General features: G+C 27.3%; 1 long non-coding RNA gene across 2 annotated transcripts in view; it reads left to right on the forward strand.

Annotated features, from left to right (window-relative positions):
- Window positions 1–19347, forward strand: part of LOC129988897 (uncharacterized) — a 185757-nt gene that overhangs the window by 104279 nt on the left and 62131 nt on the right. For both annotated transcript variants that reach the window (XR_008785698.1, XR_008785697.1), the window contains exon 4: window positions 12435–12518. This is a non-coding gene — a long non-coding RNA (uncharacterized LOC129988897). The remainder of the gene's footprint in view (window positions 1–12434; window positions 12519–19347) is intronic.

The following is a 19347-nucleotide window of genomic DNA, read 5'->3' on the forward strand; positions in this document are numbered from 1 at the left end:
ATTAAAAAGTACGAATTATGCAATTATTTTTTAATTAACTTCGTAGTGTTTGCATAATAAAGATAAGTCTGTAATAAAAATAATTTAATGATGTTTTTGTACAGAAAATTATTTTTATGCATTGCATAATATAGTTATTTTTAGTTTGTATAAAAAAAATGAAACTGATACAAATAATAGTGCTTTTTATTAACTTTCTTGCTCTTTATTTGTTTTTAATGTAGAAAATATTTTTCACTTTTCTTTGCTATTCAAACGAGCAATTACTTCGCATGTATGCTCTAAACTTTGAATTAACAAAAACATTTGTAAAAAAATCTTATAGTGAAGGAGTTTTAAAAAATATATATCTTCCACGATATTCATTTTGCTTAACATAGAAATACTCAGATATCCATCGATACATATCAGATGCGTATTCTGCAAAACTGAAAATTTTGTTTTAAAGACTTCAAACCCCGTTCTTTGTTTCCTTTGATCTTTTGTATTAAAGCAGCCTCGGTTTATTCTTTTTTCTAAGAGCAGCGCTCTTTAAGAACTATGAAGAGCAGCGCTCTTTAAGAACTATGAAGAGCAGCGGCTAACATCAAAGACAAATCACGGCAATGTACGCAAGATTTGGCACAAGTTAAAATCTTGCATTTTTTATCTAGTTATCAGCAAATGCAAGTGCAAAGCTGATTTTGTTCGACTTGAAGCAGCACTAAAAAGCGTTTCTCATTCTTTTTGAGAAAAGTTTTTCCGAGCAAAAATCAGTGGAGTTATTTTAAAATAAGCAACTTGCTGATCAGTTTAAGAATTCTGCTGAAACATGATTAGCATCTTTGTACGATAAACACCGTTTTCGAGAACTAAACATGTTCTTTAGGATTGTAACAATTGTCTTTTCATCGAGTTGATAAAACAAAGGGGAAAAAAAGAGAGAGAGAAAAACAATTGAAATAAATGTCACTACATCGACAAATAAATAACTTCTGAAACAACTTAACAAATTCATCTTTCAAAAAATCGCATTATATACTATACGTTTTGTAGTCCTTTTCTGTAGACTAATGTAATTTTTCTTATACATATATAAAAGAAATCTTTTTTTTATTATTAGTCAAACGATTGTTAAATAAAAGCAATTATTTAACAGTCAATCTATTTAAAAAAAAATCTTTTTTTTTTATTCAAACGATCGTTAAATAAAAGCAATTATTTGACAGTCAATCCATTTTTAAAAAATCTATTTAACGATCATTCAGATTTTTAAGTGAATTCTTGAAACTTTCGTTTTATATAGAGAAAACTAATTATCATTAGCATAATATAACATACAATAGTAATGACAGTTTTATCAGTTAATTCCAAACTATATAAATTTCCTGGAGCTTCAAATATTCATGATTGGCATCATTATATCGATCCAAAGAAATTATAAAAATTCATCTTAAAAAATGGGATTATATACTATACGTTTTATGGTCTTTTTATATAGGCATAAGTAATTTTTTCAATAAAAAATCTATTTTTATTATTTATTATTGACCATTTAGAAAAATCCTGTTGCTTTCGTTTGACAAAAAATGAAACTACCTAGCATTAGTATAATATAGTGCAATGGCAGTTTTAATAACGTAATTAGAAATTACATGGATTTCCAGAAGACCATGTTGTTACAACGAACAAATTACTTCTAAAACAGCTTAACAAATTCATCTTTAAAAAATCGCATTATATACTATAAGTTTTATAGTACATTTATAATTGCATAAGTAATGTTTGAATTTTTAAAAAATCCATTTTTATTTTTTAATCGATTGTTCAGACTTTTTTTAGAAAACTCCTGCTTTTTTCGTTTTTGACCAAAATCAAAACAATTAGCATTAGCATAATATAGATTAACATACGCTAGTAATGACAGTTTTAATAGCATAATTCCAAATCATATGGATTTCCAAGAGCATCAGAGATTCTTAATTAACATCATTATATCGACAAATAACTTCCAAAGCAACTTTAAAAAATCGCATTATATACTATAAATGTTGTTGTCCTTTTATGTAATAAGTAATTTTTGAATTAAAAAAAGACGTTTTCTATTATTTAAACAATTATTCAGGCATTTTAGCAAATTCCTGCTGCTTTCGTTTTTGACAAAAATAAAAACATATTAAAACAAACAAAAAATAAAACAAAGAAAAAGCAAATAATTCTAGTATTGACAGTTTTAGCAGTGCAATTCCAAATCAAATGGATTTCCAATGGCTGTAAACATTCTTAAATTATGCCCTAATTTTGGTCAATAACTTCTAAAGTAACTTTAAAAATCTTCTTCAAATTTCTTCTTTTCTTCTTTCTTCCTCTTTTAAAATTCATCTTCAAAAAATCGCATAAATTTTGTTGTCTTTTAATATAAGAATAAGTAATTTTTGGATTTAAAAAAAGAAACGTTCCTTAATATTTAAACAATTGATTAGAATGAAATTAGTAGGATTTAGCATAAGCCTTGTTTTTATTGCTTCATAAAAATGAAAATGACTAGTATTAATATAAAATAGCATGCGCTAGAAATAACATTTTTAACAGCACAATTCCAGATTATTTGGATTTCCAAGAAATTCAATTAATGTTGTCTTAATTAATGTTGTTACATCGGCAAATAATTTCTGAAGCAACTATAAAAATTCATGTTAAAAAGTCTCTTCAGGCACTCTTAATTAAAACTGATAAAGAATTAAATGTAGAATAAGTTTTTTTTTAACACAAAAGCAATTTTTAAAACCTGAATTCAAATTTAAGTGGAAATTTCATTTTTTCTCGGGCAATGCAATTTGTGAACATAACAATAACAAACAAGGTAAAAAATTATATATGATAACAAAAAGAGTATTTTTCATATAAATACATCTTGTGGAAATATAGTACTTTTTTTATTCATATTATAATATACCGTGTACATATTATAGCTTCTCGACTTTTTCTTTCTTAGTTATTTTTCTCTTGTTTCGATAACAAAATCCATCATTGTATGATTTATGAAGTGATAATGGTAAATATACATTCAATTAAATTATATTTTAGAGTGAACTAAAAAAAAAATTCACAATTTATCAGACACTTTAATGTTTTTATGAAAACTAGAAAAAAAAATCCCAAATCATATATCAAATCATAACATCAGACAATTGAATAAAATATATCTTTCACGTCTTTTTATCATTTCAATAAATTTATGTGTTTATTGGGGAGTGTTTTGAGAGACTGAAATAAAATAATATTTTATTCTTTAAAAAAAGTCCATTAGAAGGTTACTAAAAGCTATCAGCATGCTAGAAATGCTAATGCCTACTTAAAATACATAACTTAAAAGATTATCTATTTCAAAATATCTGATTTTATTTTAAATCACTTCAAAAGATTTTATTGTGTGACAAAACCATGAGCAAAAGGAAATAAAGAAGAGATAAGGAAAGCCTTTTAAAAGAAAAAAACGGCACATTTTGCTATTTCGAGTAAAATTTTTGGGATTTTTTTTGTAACATATATCCTTGGTTCATTGATTTAAAATATATATATATATATATATATATATATATTTTTGTTTATATACATTTTCATTATTTTCAACATAAAATTTTTGATTTTTATGTTTGTTTCTTTTAAAAAATTATGATGTCAATGTAAACAATAAAAAGCTTAAACTAGTTTAGAAAGTCGGTTGCTATTTATAAGTATTTCTACTTTGATGTTGCTATTCAATTTATCCAAAATACATATTTTGTATTCTGGTATATGTGTACTAACCGCATCCCAGTAACTAACCAGTAAAACAAAAAAAAATATCGCGAAATATCTGACGCTATTAGGCTTTTTTGCAACAAATGTTCTTCAATTACATACGTTTAATAATACAGAAGTACAGGAGGATTTTTTTTATCACATTACGAAGCATACAATTTTATGTGTGGGATGTTGAAAATAAAAATATGAGGACTTATGGCCTTCATAGCCTCAAAAAGTGGTTTAAAATTTTATATCGGAGGGGGAGGGAAATAAGATATCTTTAATACGACTCTCGAGAAAAAATTTTAGGCAAGTCTCACTGGAAATAATTATAAAATATCATCTAAACTGATAAAAATCTTTAACAAACAAAACCACTTACCTCTCTCAAACGCATTATGAATTGCACCCCTTTATATCAATATTTATACACTACATTTATAACTTTTATTCTGTACTACGTTTACAACTTCTACTCTGTGCAATAACTTTTACAACTGTTTAAAACTTTTACTCTGTTTAAATAGTTGCATATTTCTGCAACAATTTCAACCAAGACTGCCTGATACTTTTCAGGGATTCCTATTCGTAGGTGCGAGTTATTTTCTTTAAAGATATCCATGGTATATACAATTTAGGCAAAAAAAAAGTGAATTCAATGCAATTTTATTTTCTTTTAACAACATTGAATTGACATATATGTATATATGAAATGAAAAAAATTTCAAAATAATTAATTATAAAAAAATATAAAATATATAACAAGTAAAATTAAAACAATAATTTAAAAAAAATTAAATAATTGAATAATATATAAAATGAAAAATTCTTATAATATATAAAACAATTAATTCAATAAGAAGGAAATTTTTGGAAGATATAATACTAACATAAGATCTGAAAATAGAGATTAAATATATCTGCATGATTTACATTACAAAATTTATCAAATTTACTGTCTGATAATAAATTAATTCACATAAAAACAAATACAATAAGACAAAAAAATAAATTAGAAAAATTCTAGAATTCTTATTGGTTGAATTAGAAAATTTTGAATTTATAAAGTTAAGACTTTAGGCATTTTAAATAGGATGCATTTGTACACAACTTTTGAAAAGTCAATAACAATCTTAGTTTAACATTCTTCCTCTGAAACTATTTGCCGGACACTTTTTTATATATATAAACACGTACACACGTCACTTATAGATTTTTATCATCATGATCTTTTGTTTAATTAATTCACCATCGAAAACTACGAAAACATACCACCTCGATCATCGAAACAATCACAAATTCTCAATTTATGCCACAACTCATTATGACTTACCATACTTACCATCTTGTTCCAACCAACAACCTAGTAAGATCAACGACTCTTACAAAATGCTACATGCATACCAATCATCGCCCTTTATATGTGGCATATTCCCCGTCTGTTGGTGCCGGAAGGGTTGACAACCGCTTCGAAAGGGGTGCGAAAGGAAAGGGTGAAAAGAGGGAGCATGGGCATGCGGAGGGAAGAAAAAGGGTTGAAAGTGTTACACAGGTGTATGAGGAACAATGCAGGGAACCTAAAGGGTGTCAAGAGGTGAATCTGGAAGGGGTTGTGATAAATGATGGAACATCGAGGGCATGAACTGCGTTCTCTTGGGTCGAGCTGAGGTTAGCAATAGTATTTTATATTAACAAATACTTTTAGATTGTAAATAATAAAAGTCCATTTTTAAAATATTTGTTGATTTGAAAATTGTGTATCTTAAATATGCAAAACATTTAAAATCATTATCCAGCACATTTTGGATAACCCCATTCTTATTCTGCATGATTTAGTTTGGATACTCGATTGGACTTGATTAAGAAGAATGGTAATCATCCGTAGAGTATATTTTGATTTAAAGATGATAATGATGATTAGGATAATTAAATGACCTTGCTTGATTTAGGTTGAATACTCATCATATAGCTTAGGAAGTCTGGTAATGGTTCGTATTACCGCATTGCATTGCTTTCTTATTGAAGGATGAATTGGAGAATTTCACTCTTATTCTCCTTGATCTGGATTGAATACTTACCATATAGTTTTAAAAGATGATAGTAATTTGTAATGTCCTATTTGAGTTATAGATAATCTGGGTGATTTGGATAACCCATTCTTATTCTTCATGATTTAATTTGTATACTCGCTGTATTGTTTAAGAAGAATGGTAATCATCCGTAGAGTACATTTTGATTTAAAGATGATAACGAGGATTTGGATAATTAAATGACCTTGCTTCATTTAGGTTGAATACTCACCATATAGCTTAGGAAGTCTGGTAATGGTTCGTATTACCGCATTGCATTGCTTTCTTATTTAAGGATGAATTGTAGAATTTCACTCTTATTCTGCTTGAACTGGATTGAATACTTGCCATATAATTTTAAAAGAGGGTAATGATTTGTAATGTCCTCTTTGAATTACAGATAATCTGGATGATTTGGATAACTTCATTCTTATTCTGTATGATTTAGTTTGGATACTCGCTGCATTGTTTAAAAAGAATGGTAATCATCCGTTAAGTACATTTTGATTTAAAGATGATAATGATGATTTGGATAATTAAACTCGTATCTTGCTTGATCTAGGTTGAATACTCACCATATAGCTTAGGAAGTCTGGCAATGGTTCGTATTACCGCATTGCATTGCTTTCTTATTTAAGGACGAATTGGAGAATTTCACTCTTATTCTGCTTGATCTGGTTTGAATACTTACCATATAGTTATAAAAAATGGTAATGATTTATAATGTCCTCTTTGAGTTACAGATAATCTGGGTGATTTGGATAATCTCACTCTTATCCTGGATGATTTGGTTTGAGTACTCGCCTATAATTTAGATAGATCACTATGGTTTATATTGTCCTCTTTAACTAAAAGATGGTATTGATGATTTGGACAATCTTACTCTTATTCTCACTTTGAATACTGGCCATTTTATTTAGGAAGATTGTTATGGCTCATATTATTCTCTTTAATTTATAGACGGTGTAGATGATACGGACAATTCTACTCTTATTCTGCATGATATGGATTGAATATTATCCATATAATTAAAAAGATTGATCATGGTTACCAGCAATAAGACAAAATTGAGTTTTTATACTTTTTTTTTTGCACATAATTTTAGGTACTGCACAAAAATGAGGGTTTATAAAGTTGAACTCCACCAAAAGACTCGGAATAGCATATCGTTCTACAAAAACAAAAAAAAAATGGATTTTTATTACCCTTTTTTAATTAAAATTAAACGACAAGTACCCCACTGCGAGAACATAAAATCCTTAAAAGAATAGAATATTCATAAGTAATTAACTCTGAAAGGAAGATGAAAATTTTTTTCCTATGTATTTACTTTATCGCATTAACAATGTTTTTGAATAACAATTCCTTTGTCAGGTGCTGTTGTTGAAACATTTGTTGTTTCTTCTTCTGTTAAGTTCAAAATTTGCATCTCTTCCATCACACGAGCAACATATGATCTATTTCGGGATGGATAGTGAAATTTTTAGTTATAATCAGATGATGAGAAAGATATCCGAGCAGGCAACTTATTCTATAAAAATATTCATCTGTGTATTGTTTGTTTAGTAAAATGAACTGGAATTGACTAATTTTAAATCATTAAGAAATTAATTGCGCTTTTTATGATTTCATTTCTTAAAATTAATTACTATTTATTCTTTTTATAAATTTCAAACAATAAAAAAAATGTTATTGTTATTTTTTTTATTCCATAAGATTTGCTTTATCTTGTAGTCATATTTATACCATATTCATTTTTAATTTCAGTTATTCAAGTTATTCGGTAAAAATTATTTTGAACAGATTTCGAATTATAAAACTCTGCTACATACACTTTCAAAGATCCTATTCTTGTGACACAGATTTTATTGATCCTGTAGCAATACAAAATAATTTCAAAATCTCTAATTCACCTCTAAGGATAAAGCATTCGTCTTTAGCATTATAAAACAGAGACTTTTGTGATCCTGTATCAATACAAAATAATTTCGAAATATCTAATTCACCTGTGAGGATAAAACATTCGTCTTTGGCATTACAAAAAACATAAGTAATTAAGTCATTCTTCTAAGTATATTTATCTTGCTCTTTATTTATATTTTGTGACACAGACTTTTGTGACCCTGTAGCAATACAAAATAATTTCAAAATATCTAATTCACCTCTGATGATAAAACATTCGTCTTTAACATTAAAAAAAAAAAAAAAAAAAAAAAAAAGGAGTAATCATTCTTCTAAGTATATATATATATATATATATATATATATATATATTGTTCTTTATTTATATTTTGTGAAACAGACTTTTGTGATCATGTAGCAATACAGAATAATTTCAAAATATCTAATTCATCTCTGATGATAAAGCATTAGTCTGTAGTATTACAAAAAAGAGAAGTAATTAAGTCATTCTTCTAAGTACATATATTTTGCTCTTTATTTATATTTTGTGACACATACTTTTGTGATCCTGTTGCAATTTCAAAATCTCTAATTCACCTCTGAAGATAAAGTATTTCCCTGTAATATTTATTAATAAAAAAAGGAATCAGAAGTAATTACGTCATTCTTCTAAGTGCATGTCTGGCTCTTTATTTTTCATACGGATGAGTTATTTCGAAACTTATATCACCACCACCACTTCATTGATTTATCACCGCCACCCTTAGATAATGAGCAAACAACAGACAAAGTCTCTTCATCAAAACTCGAACAAAAATTTTTTCATGAGCAACAGCAATTATTCTCATTTGCTTGCGTGATTAAAAATCGACGAATATATCAACCACTTGAATAACTCATCAACCCAAAGCTTCCTCCACCTCACCCCCCATCATCGTGCCCCTCGTCCAGAAACTTACCAACACAGTCATTAAACAGCTATTGCACGCAAATGTTGAAAGAAACGTATAACGCCCCTTTGTCTGCAATTAACTCTTGCTTCGTAATTAGAGAAGTTCTGGTGGTGGCTTCCAACAAAACTCTGGGCCAACTCTGTTAGCTTTTTCGCCACTGCAGGAAGGCATTAAAACTGAGTTTTCTGACCGTGATGCATTGCACACACCTAGAACCCATAGTAATTAGTAGCCATCATACATGCATTTGCACGGCGGAAAACTCGAAGGCGAGACACCCTGCCCTCACCCCCTTACTGCGGAACATGTGTTCCGGAATGCAATGACGGGAATCGTTTGGGAAAAGCCAAAAAATAAAAACTACGACTACTTCTCTCTCTAACCTTCTCCACCCCCGGCTAATTGCTGTAATTAAACCTCGAATTCGGAAGATTTTCGCGGAAAATTTTTCCCCGTTAATTGTTGTTTGACCGTCCAGAATGCAGTTGCGGTTCTGGTTTGGAAGGGGAGGGGAGTGTGGAAGGCTCAAATTGCTCTGCCCTTCCCCCCTCTCCCAGTAATTAAGGAAATCGAAAAGCAAAGGAAATAGTGCCGATTCTGTGGCAACAAATACAGAGAACTCCACCAGCCTGTTTCTCTTGTTTAGTTTTTGATTCCAGTTGCTTCCCCTTCAGTTATTTCTACAGTTAAGAAGATAGGTTCCGTATGCTTAACAGATGGTAAGCCAGGAGGTTAGGGGAGCTTTCACTAACTGCGGGTGAACCAGGTGTTCAATCTTTATACCGGTAATATCAACACATATCCAATTTCAGACGATAATATACGCTTAAAAGAAATAATTATTTATTTAATTCGTCTGTTCGCATAAATGGTCAGTTTATATGTAATAAATTTAAAAATCATTTGATAATTAAGATTAGATATTAAAAAAATGAGAATTTTCTTCAATTGGAAAGAAAAATAAGCGTATTCGATTCGATTCGATTTTTCTTTCTTTTTTTTCTTTTCTTCTTTCTTTTGTAAAATCTATAAGCGTTCAGAATTTCAAACTATATTTTCCTTATAGTATTCGTGACACAGCAACGAAAACAGAAAAATCATCAACAAAATAAATTTCATCACCAAAAAATAAATCAAGTAAAACGGAAGAAATCGCAAAATATTCAGTTACATTTTATCTTTTAAATGTATATTACCTTATGCAGCTAGTACATTTCTTTGAAATCTGCCATTATTTTTTAGTCTTTAAGCTCAATTTTTCCGAACATTTCAAGGGTTTGTTATTAAGTTCTAGTGCACAATTTTTAATTTTTCGAAATTTTCTAGGGTTGGTTTTAAATTCTCGTACACACACCTTTCTTTCAAATTGGGTCAGAAATATTTCAACTCCATTTTATTTACTAGAATCGATCCAATTTATTTCACTGAAAGAAGAAGAATATATGAAAATATAAATAATTAAAAGTATTGCCACAATGACTAAAATACTTAAAAACAGATTATAGAAGAAAAGCTGTAACAATATTTTGTAAAGTTTCTTCAACAATCTGGAAAATTTTTGCGCTCATTTAATTAAATATTTTATCACAAAAAATTAAAAATTTATCAAAAATTGTTTTGAGATAAAAGGAAATTATTATATTTTCAGATTTCCACTTTGTCAATACTTGCTGCTAAACAAGAATAGATATTTTAGAATTCGCACTAATAAGTGATATATATATATATATTTCTGCATTCGTCGAAATTATTTATTTTATTAGATATTACAGAATTAACCAAATACTTAAATTTATGATTCCTGCATTATAACAACCTAAATACTTATATGTGTGATGTGACTATGTTTGGGGAGAATTTAGTTATATTTTTGAATATTTGCATAAAAATGGTTTAAAAAAAAACATCTTTGAAACCAAAATATACATGAAGTGGCAAAAGTGCTTCAGAAATTAGGAAATAAAGGGCTTTATTGGGAGGGTTAAAAAGAAGTATAAAGCAAAACTCTTCTCGTTTATAGGTTTATCAAATGATTTGCTTAAAATTTTGAAAATATCTTTAGAAATATATTATCTAGTTCTTGAACTAAAAAGTAAATTTCATTTCTATCTATTCTTTAAATACTGGGGTTCGATTGATAAAAAAAACAGGAAATTTAAAATTTTTTCGCATTGCATAGCACTAAAATAATTATAAAATATTTCTTAATGAATAGATTTTATTCTCTAGTTTAGGAACTGCAGAACATATTGAGAAATTAGTATGCTAAATTTTAACAAAATGCATGCATTAGATTTTAAATTATGAGGCTTTCAGAAAGAAAATTTTAATCAGAGATTAGAATTTGAAAAATATCATCTAAAATGTAAAATAGCACTAAAACCGTATGTGAATGAATTACAGAAATTAGTGTAACTTTCAAAAAATAGACTTAGAAATAAATTTCTAACTGTGTTATAAAGAAATCTGCTCAAACATTAAAGACATTAAATAAAGAAAAATTCATAATTTCTGAAAAAATCGGCCTTTCAACGTAGAGTTTACTTTAAACGCATGGTCTATGCCTTATGACCTATCTATTATTTTTGTTTTTGTATTTTCTATTTATTTTTGTATTTATTTTTCTATTTATTTTTGTATTTTCTTCTGCATATTTTATTTCATTAGATGTTACACAAGCAGACAAGTATTTGAATGCGTGGTTTAAAATAATAAGAATCTAAATACTTATATACATTTCTCAACATCCCCCAAAATTATTTATTTCATCAGATAATCAAGTATTTAAATGTGTGGTTTAAGCACTATAAAAATTTAATTTCTTACATATTTTCTTTTGGTAGATGGGTTCCCACTAAATATAGTTATAAGGACATGTCATTTTGAAGTAATGCCGCTTAAATCATTTTAAATATCATTAATCATTTTTTTAATTATAAATAATTTTTCGTTTCTTTTATAAATTAATACTTTTTATGCTCTAATAAGCTAAGATATTTAATAATTCATTACAAAAGAAAGACAACAGATTGGGAAGAAGCACTATGTCATATCCATTTTATCCTTTCTGCTAGAAATTGTATGTATCTTTCTTACTGAATGCTAAATACTAGAATACAAGTTAATATTCGTAAATTAAATTATACCGAAAAATATTTGTATCTTTTATATTTTCAAATAATTGACTTAATTAAAATATATATATATATATAATAGATAATCAAAGTTATTTATTACTTTTTAACTTTGGAAGAAGATAAACTTTTTTCATAATTAAATTTTATTTTAATAATTATTTAAAATGGTTTTAAATTATTATTTTTTGAGTTATTTATAAGCATTTTTGTAATTTTTTATATTTGCTTTGAAAAATAAGAAGTCTTGTTACATAAAATTAGCACAGACATATCTTAGGAACTTCTATTTTTTAATAATAATCACAAGAATATATAAAAAAAGGATTTTTGTAAATTCTCTTCTGATATACAATTTTATTGTAATAAAACTTAAATAATTTCACTACATAGCACTTAAAGGGATTCGCTTTTGGTACACTTTTTTGTAAATCGAAGCATACAGTGTTAATTTAGACAGCATGTTACTAGCTCCCATTTTGAATTGCTTTTCTTCCTCTATTGTGCGGTAATTTTATTAAAGTGGGTTTTTTTTTTTTTTTTTTTTTTCATTTCTGTCTGTAAAATGACATGCAATTACATTTTATAAATTTTTTTTCCTGTTTTAGATTGTCATAATTGGTTGATATAAAGAGTAAGATAGTTTTCAAAAGTGCCTTTCATAATGCTTCTTCCGGCTAAAACTGAAAAAGGTAAGTTGTTCTTGTCTTATTATAATCATATCTGTAATTAAAAAAATTAATAAATAAATGAATCAACGGGTGTTCGAGACCTAATGGTTGGCTCTTGGGCATTCTGTTTTCGTTTCGAGACAGAAGAAGCTTAATTTGAAGAGAATTTTTAATTAATATGATTGATTTTAACAGAATAATAAAATATGAAACTACCTGCACTTGTTATGTAATTTCCATTAACCCGATGTGATATTAACAGAATAAAAAAATATGAAACAACCTGCACATGTTATGTAATTTCCATTAACCCGACGAAAATTTGGTGATTTTCTTTAATTATATTTCTTTAACTAAAGTTTCTAACATCTTGAAAAAAGTACATTGCCTCAACATTGTACTTTTGACATTACACTGATTTTTTTTTTTTTTTGACATTACATTGATTTGCCCATACATTGATTTTTTCCCTCCTTTTCGTTTCCTCTATTTATTCTCTTTCTGTCCATTTGTGCATCATTTTTCTCATCTAATCGCAATTCAAAATTACCATGACGACCGCAGCTATATCCGAAGCACCTGCGAAACAGATTGATATTTTGATCTTATTTCAGCCCTGTTTTACTTTCTTAGAAATTGCATGCCAAGTGTTTAATTGACCTTTTGGAATCAAACCTAAAAAAAACAGGACAAAGAAAGCAAATTAAATATGTACTTCACCCCCAGCGTTTCGGCCCAAACTGACCACCCACCCGACCTCCCTCCCTCACGTCTTCCATCTTCCTATGCCGGGCATACATTTCTTTTATTTTTCTCTTTCATTTGGTTGGAGGTAATTAAAGCTACAATAATTACAGAGTCCGGCTTTTTGCGAAGATCACCGCTCCACGCCAACTTCGCCATTAACAAGTCGCCAAAGTGCCTAAATACCATGATTACAGGATTCATTACGGATCTCGTGTTCTAAGAACCGTTGTGGGGGGGGGGCATCCCCTACCGCCCTCTCTGCCACATCAAGTTGGTTAGAAAGCTGAAAATCATGAACCGCTCACCAATCGGTTTAACTAAATGCTCGTCGAATGCTGAGTGACACAGTTCAGCCATTTTCGGTCATGAATATGTAAATGACATTTAATTTATTTATCTATGTACTGATGCTTTTACTGATGCTTTTATCTATGTAATGATGCTATGTACTGATGCTTTTTTCAGTGAAAGAAGAATAACAATAGGCAACTAAATTCTTTTAAAAAGAAAGGATTTTGATGAGGTTTATTTTAGTTTAGTGTTGTAAGTTAAGATGGATAAAAGAAGTGCGATTTTAGTTTAATGATGTAAATTAAAATAAATAAAAAGCGTACAAGCAAAATAATACAATTGAAATGGTAAATTGATGCAAAATATTATTATTTGTCAACAATTCATTAGGATTTGTTTTTTAAAAGTATTTTGAAATCAAAAATTAGAATACAGAGGTGTGTTTTAAAAGATATTTTTAATTCCGTTCAAGTTGTTAGATAAAAATTAACTGAGTTCGATTCATTTTTTTAGGAAGTTTTAAAAAATGTCACCCCTTTTGTTTAAGACTAATGAATTACAAATTCATATTTCTCAAAAAAAAAAAAAAAAGATAATTTTTCTAGCAGTTATGTAAAATATTGCATTTAAAGTGAAAAGTCTTGTTTTTTCAGTTATTTGATTTTTTTAAAAAATAATTGTCAATTTATTAAATTTAAATTTAAAGACATGCCTAAAATCAGTCGCAACCAAATTCTATTGTACCATAAACTCTTGAGCTTCTATTTTTTTAATAGACTTAGCAACCTAAAAATAGAAAAAAGATAAATAAAATAAAAGATAAGAATAGCTATAAAATATTTTTTTTAATCAAAATGAACTTATCAATTGTTTTAAAAACGAATATTACAAAAACTGAAAGATTTGACTAGAAAAGGTCGAAATACATAATTTATAAAGCCATTCTATAAGTCGTAGAAGAACAATTTTCGGAGCATTCTTTGTGAAATCCATTAGACTTGGAATGTCAAGGTCTTCTCCAATGTTCTTTAAGAAACGCCACCCAAATATGACATTACATATGCATCATTCACTCCTTTCCGTAAATGATTATATAACTGCATTTTCAGAATTCTTATACAACACAAAAGTTCGAATTAAACATCCAAAAAGCTACCTTTGAAACTCAGTCATTCGCTTCAGTGCTTACCTCACAGACTTCAAAGAATCATTTTAACGCGTGATAAAACCCGACTGTCCGACTCTAAAATTCTCAGCATTTTCGTGGAAAAATTTCCAATCATTCGCTTTTGAGAACGCCCAGTTTTATGTCTCACGCATACTTTCACTTCCACGAAGATATTTACTTTTCAAAAAAACACATTTTAATGTCCAGCAGCGTAAGTGAATGATCAATTGTATGCATAATTATTTTATATGTATCTGTAAATCCAAAAGCTTTGTGACTTTGGAATATAATAAGGAAAAACATTGATTGGGAAATTGCAACGATGCTTAATTTCTATACTTATCGATAGCAATTTTTGCTGAGTAGAATAAGATTTCCTTTGTTTTTGAATGCAACGTTGTAAGAATTAAGAAATCTTTGTAGTGAAAAATCCATTGATTAGAAGAATGCCAAATCATTATGGTTTGTAAATCGAAACATATTGAGGCAGAAACTTTAAAAATAGAAAAGAAAGACCTAATGGTAACGAATTAGTATTTTTAATCAATGTTCTATTTTGTTGATGTGAAATTGTTTTTTTTTTATTTATTTATGTATATGTAGTGACAAGAATTAAAATGTTTTTATTTAGTGAACATTTATTCAGTATAAAAATGTCCAATGATAAAAAAAACGATATATGTTGTTTTTGAAAATACACTTTTATTAGAAGTTTAAAAAGAAAAATTTTATTACTTTTACCTATATTTTAGCATTTGATTAATTTATATTGATTAATTTCAATCTAAGTTAATTTCTATTAATTATTTAATATATTTTAATTTAATGTATATTAATTAGTTAATTTTAGTATTGAATTAATAATTTATTTTCATTAATATCAGAAAATATTGAAATGAACTTTTTTTTTCACAAATTCGTTGTCAAGTTGCGTCATTAGTATGGAGTAAAAAAATTAATTTAATCGATTCATTAGTTGATATTTAAGTTCTGAAAATATTAAAACAGAGTATTATCAACAAGAAGTGCAGAAGTATAACTGTACCAAATTTCAAAACTCCACCACAAGTAATTTAATCGATTCATTAGTTGATATTTAAGATCTAAAAATATTAATACAGAGTATTATCAACAAGAAGTGCAGATGTATAACTTTACCAAATTTCAAAACTCCACCACAAGTAATTTAATCGATTCATTAGTTGATATTTAAGATCTGAAAATATTAATACAGAGCATTATCAACAAGATGTGCAGAAGTATAACTGTACCAGATTTCAAAACTCCACCACAAGTAATTAAATTCATTAGCTGATATTTTAAGTTCTGAAAATATTAATACAGAGCATTATCAACAAGAAGTGCAGAAGTATAACTGTACCAGATTTCAAAACTCCACCACAAGTAATTAAATTCATTAGCTGATATTTTAAGTTCTGAAAATATTAATACAGAGCATTATCAACAAGAAGTGCAGAAGTATAACTGTACCAAATTTCAAAACTCCACCACAAGTAATTAAATTCATTAGCTGATATTTAAGTTCTGAAAATATTAATACCGAGCATTATCAACAAGAAGTGCAGAAGTATAACTGTACCAAATTTCAAAACTCCACCACACCAAAAAGTAAGTGAAAAATAAAATACGTGATACAATCTTAACAAATATAAAATTAGATAAATAAAAGTGTTTAAACGCAGATATAAATATAAACCACATAAAAGTTACGTTTTTTTTTTCTTGAATTCTTTACCCAATGCGCACATTTTGGAAATCATAACATTTTTATTTTTTTTTTAACTTTTTGCCCTTTTATATTGATAAAAATTTTAATCTTTGTATAAATAATCTGACAAAAAAAATATCCTAAGTTCATTTTTTGTTCTAGTTTTGACATATATCAACATATAACATTGAATAGCTTTTAGCTTTTCATAACATAGCATAACATAGCTTTTACATTCATGAGAAAGCGCAGATTGACAGATGACCAACGCTTTGACATTTCAGTTCAAAATTTTATGAAAATCTATCATTAGATACTAACCGAAATTAAACTAAACCTATGTATCGAATTTTATCCATTTTTACACCTTTTTTTAGTTGTCGAATTGAATAGTACTCGAGCAGTCGGGCAGGCAGACTTCTTATAAATAGATTGAGATGAAAATTTTACAGTATGGGAGTATGCTCTTTTTTGAGTGTTACTTTAAACCTACATAGTGATGTTAATTTTACCAAACAGTAAAAATTGTTTCCTTTGGTTTTGTTACATTAATGCCTATTTTTGAAGCAACGCGAGAGCTGTTTAAGAATGAACCTCGCAATTATGAATTGTTATCAGATTATAAGTATTACATCATAAATAATTTTAAAACTGGAACTGGTGAAATGGTTTCTTATGTATCTAAAAAAAAAAAAAGGTGTTATCGCCCCCCCCCCATAAAATGTTTGAGCTTGGGTAAGATTGCGAATGTCTTGCATGCCATTAACGAACAGTAAGTTGAGAAACCTGCGGCATGAATTTAGCTATTTATACTGAATGAATCTAGAGTTTATTCTTTGACGATTAATCCCTGGCATGTTGTTAATACACAAATATTATAAAACGCTGTATATATATTAGATACTTTTTACCAACATATGAAACCATAATTTGACAAAAACTACAGTTGCAGTAATATGATCACATACTAAATTAATACATATACAATAGTTATACGCCTGCTGCTTAGCATTTGTGAATCTGAAAGACTAAAATAAATAAATAGAGTATCCTCGAATGGCGTTACAATATAAATAAAAATTATATTGTTTAATGTCACTTTGTCTGTGTTAACAAAATGCCGAGAGAAAAAACATTGTATTGAATTTCGACATTATGACATAAAACTGTGTGACTACTTTTTTTTCTTCTTTTTTTTTTTTTTTTTTTGTTAATTGTTTTTACCTCACATTCCAATGGTGAAAATTGCCATCTGATAAGAATGATATTAATAATTATATCAAAACAACTTCTTCTTAGATTACACTTATTAATGAATTAATCGGCATGCAATACCAAAAAAGCTTAATTTGTTATTTGCACGAAATTTTTATATTATCTGTCTGCATATTCAGACAGTTATTAAGATTTGATTATTCCTTTTATAAGACCGCGGATCATTAAAATCTTGATGGAACGTATAATTATTATCAATCTTAATTAATGTATTTAAAGATTACGCAATTTTTTTTTAATGAGAATGCAGTTGTAATTACCCAAGATAAAATTTTACCAACGAAATGTGATCAAAATTTTTTATGAATTAATTTATGGTAATATCTATAACTTAAAACAATTTTTAAATACTAATTCGTAGGCTTATATCAGCGTTTTTATAAAAAAATTATTTTAATGAATTGGCTTAGTTTTCAATGCAATAATTTATTTGTGTATTCATTTATATTCAAAATATTCAAAGTGAAACTAGCAATTTAATAAGCCAATTTTAAATAATTACTAAATTTCTTAAGGTGAAATTAAAAAAATTAAAAATTTGCTAATTTCTATTTATAGATTTTAATAAGCGCTTTTATATAATTTATATTAGAAATTCATAAATTCTTTTATATAAGAAAATTCATAAAATATTTTAAGTTGAAATTTATGATTTAGTTATAATTAATTCATTTTAAGTGAGGTAATTAGTAATTAGGCGTAGAATAATTGGGTAGATAAAATGAAAGAATGTAACGATTGCTAAATACTATTTTATTGGTTTGTGAACAGATGAATCATATTATTATTAATGCAATACATTAACTCATATAATTATTATTTATTCAATATCTTGCTTTTATCGAATGTACTATAGTCTTGTGTGATAATTATAATTTTTATGATTCAATAGAATTCGTAAAATAGGAAAATTTTTAATTTCTTCTATTTTTGGTCATTGAAGTTATTTATGTATGTTACTGAGTATGCTGTCTGAATTCATGTTTTCTTACGTTGTGATATCATTTTTTCTTCTTTAAAATGCAAAATAAATTCTTAAATTAAATTAATGTGGTATATTTCTGTGATAAGGAACGGGCTCCATTCATTTTTTAATTTTTTTAATACTTATGAAAGTAAATTTTTTCTTTAGTCTAATGTCGGATGACATTAATATTACACTTCAATTCCCTCACATCTCCATAATTAATGATAAAATAATTAGGAATTTTCCTCCAAAGTGTATTAAAAAATCTGATGGACTATATAAATCTCATGAAGTCCAGAAATATATACTCATACAACACACACACACATACACATACACACAAAAATAATAATAATAATTTTTTGTGCATTTTTTTAACGCAAAACCAATACATTTAAGAAATGGTCATTTCAGAAGAAAATATCAAGTCAAATGTTGATATGAAACAATTCTAATAACATCGATAATCTAGCTTCGATTTTAAAAAAAATAATTCACAGGACTCAAATCGGCACAATTTAGGAAGAAAAAAAACCCTCATTATTTTCTCCTCTCCAAAAAAAAACAATTAAATTATTAAAATTACTTTTAATAATTTATTACTATTTGGGGGTATTAAAAATTCTATTTTTTGAGGGTGGTAATAAAATTTTTATTCCTATTTTTTAATTTT

Source organism: Argiope bruennichi, chromosome 10 (assembly GCF_947563725.1).
Source record: "Argiope bruennichi chromosome 10, qqArgBrue1.1, whole genome shotgun sequence".
In the NCBI taxonomy this organism is placed as follows: domain Eukaryota; kingdom Metazoa; phylum Arthropoda; class Arachnida; order Araneae; family Araneidae; genus Argiope; species Argiope bruennichi.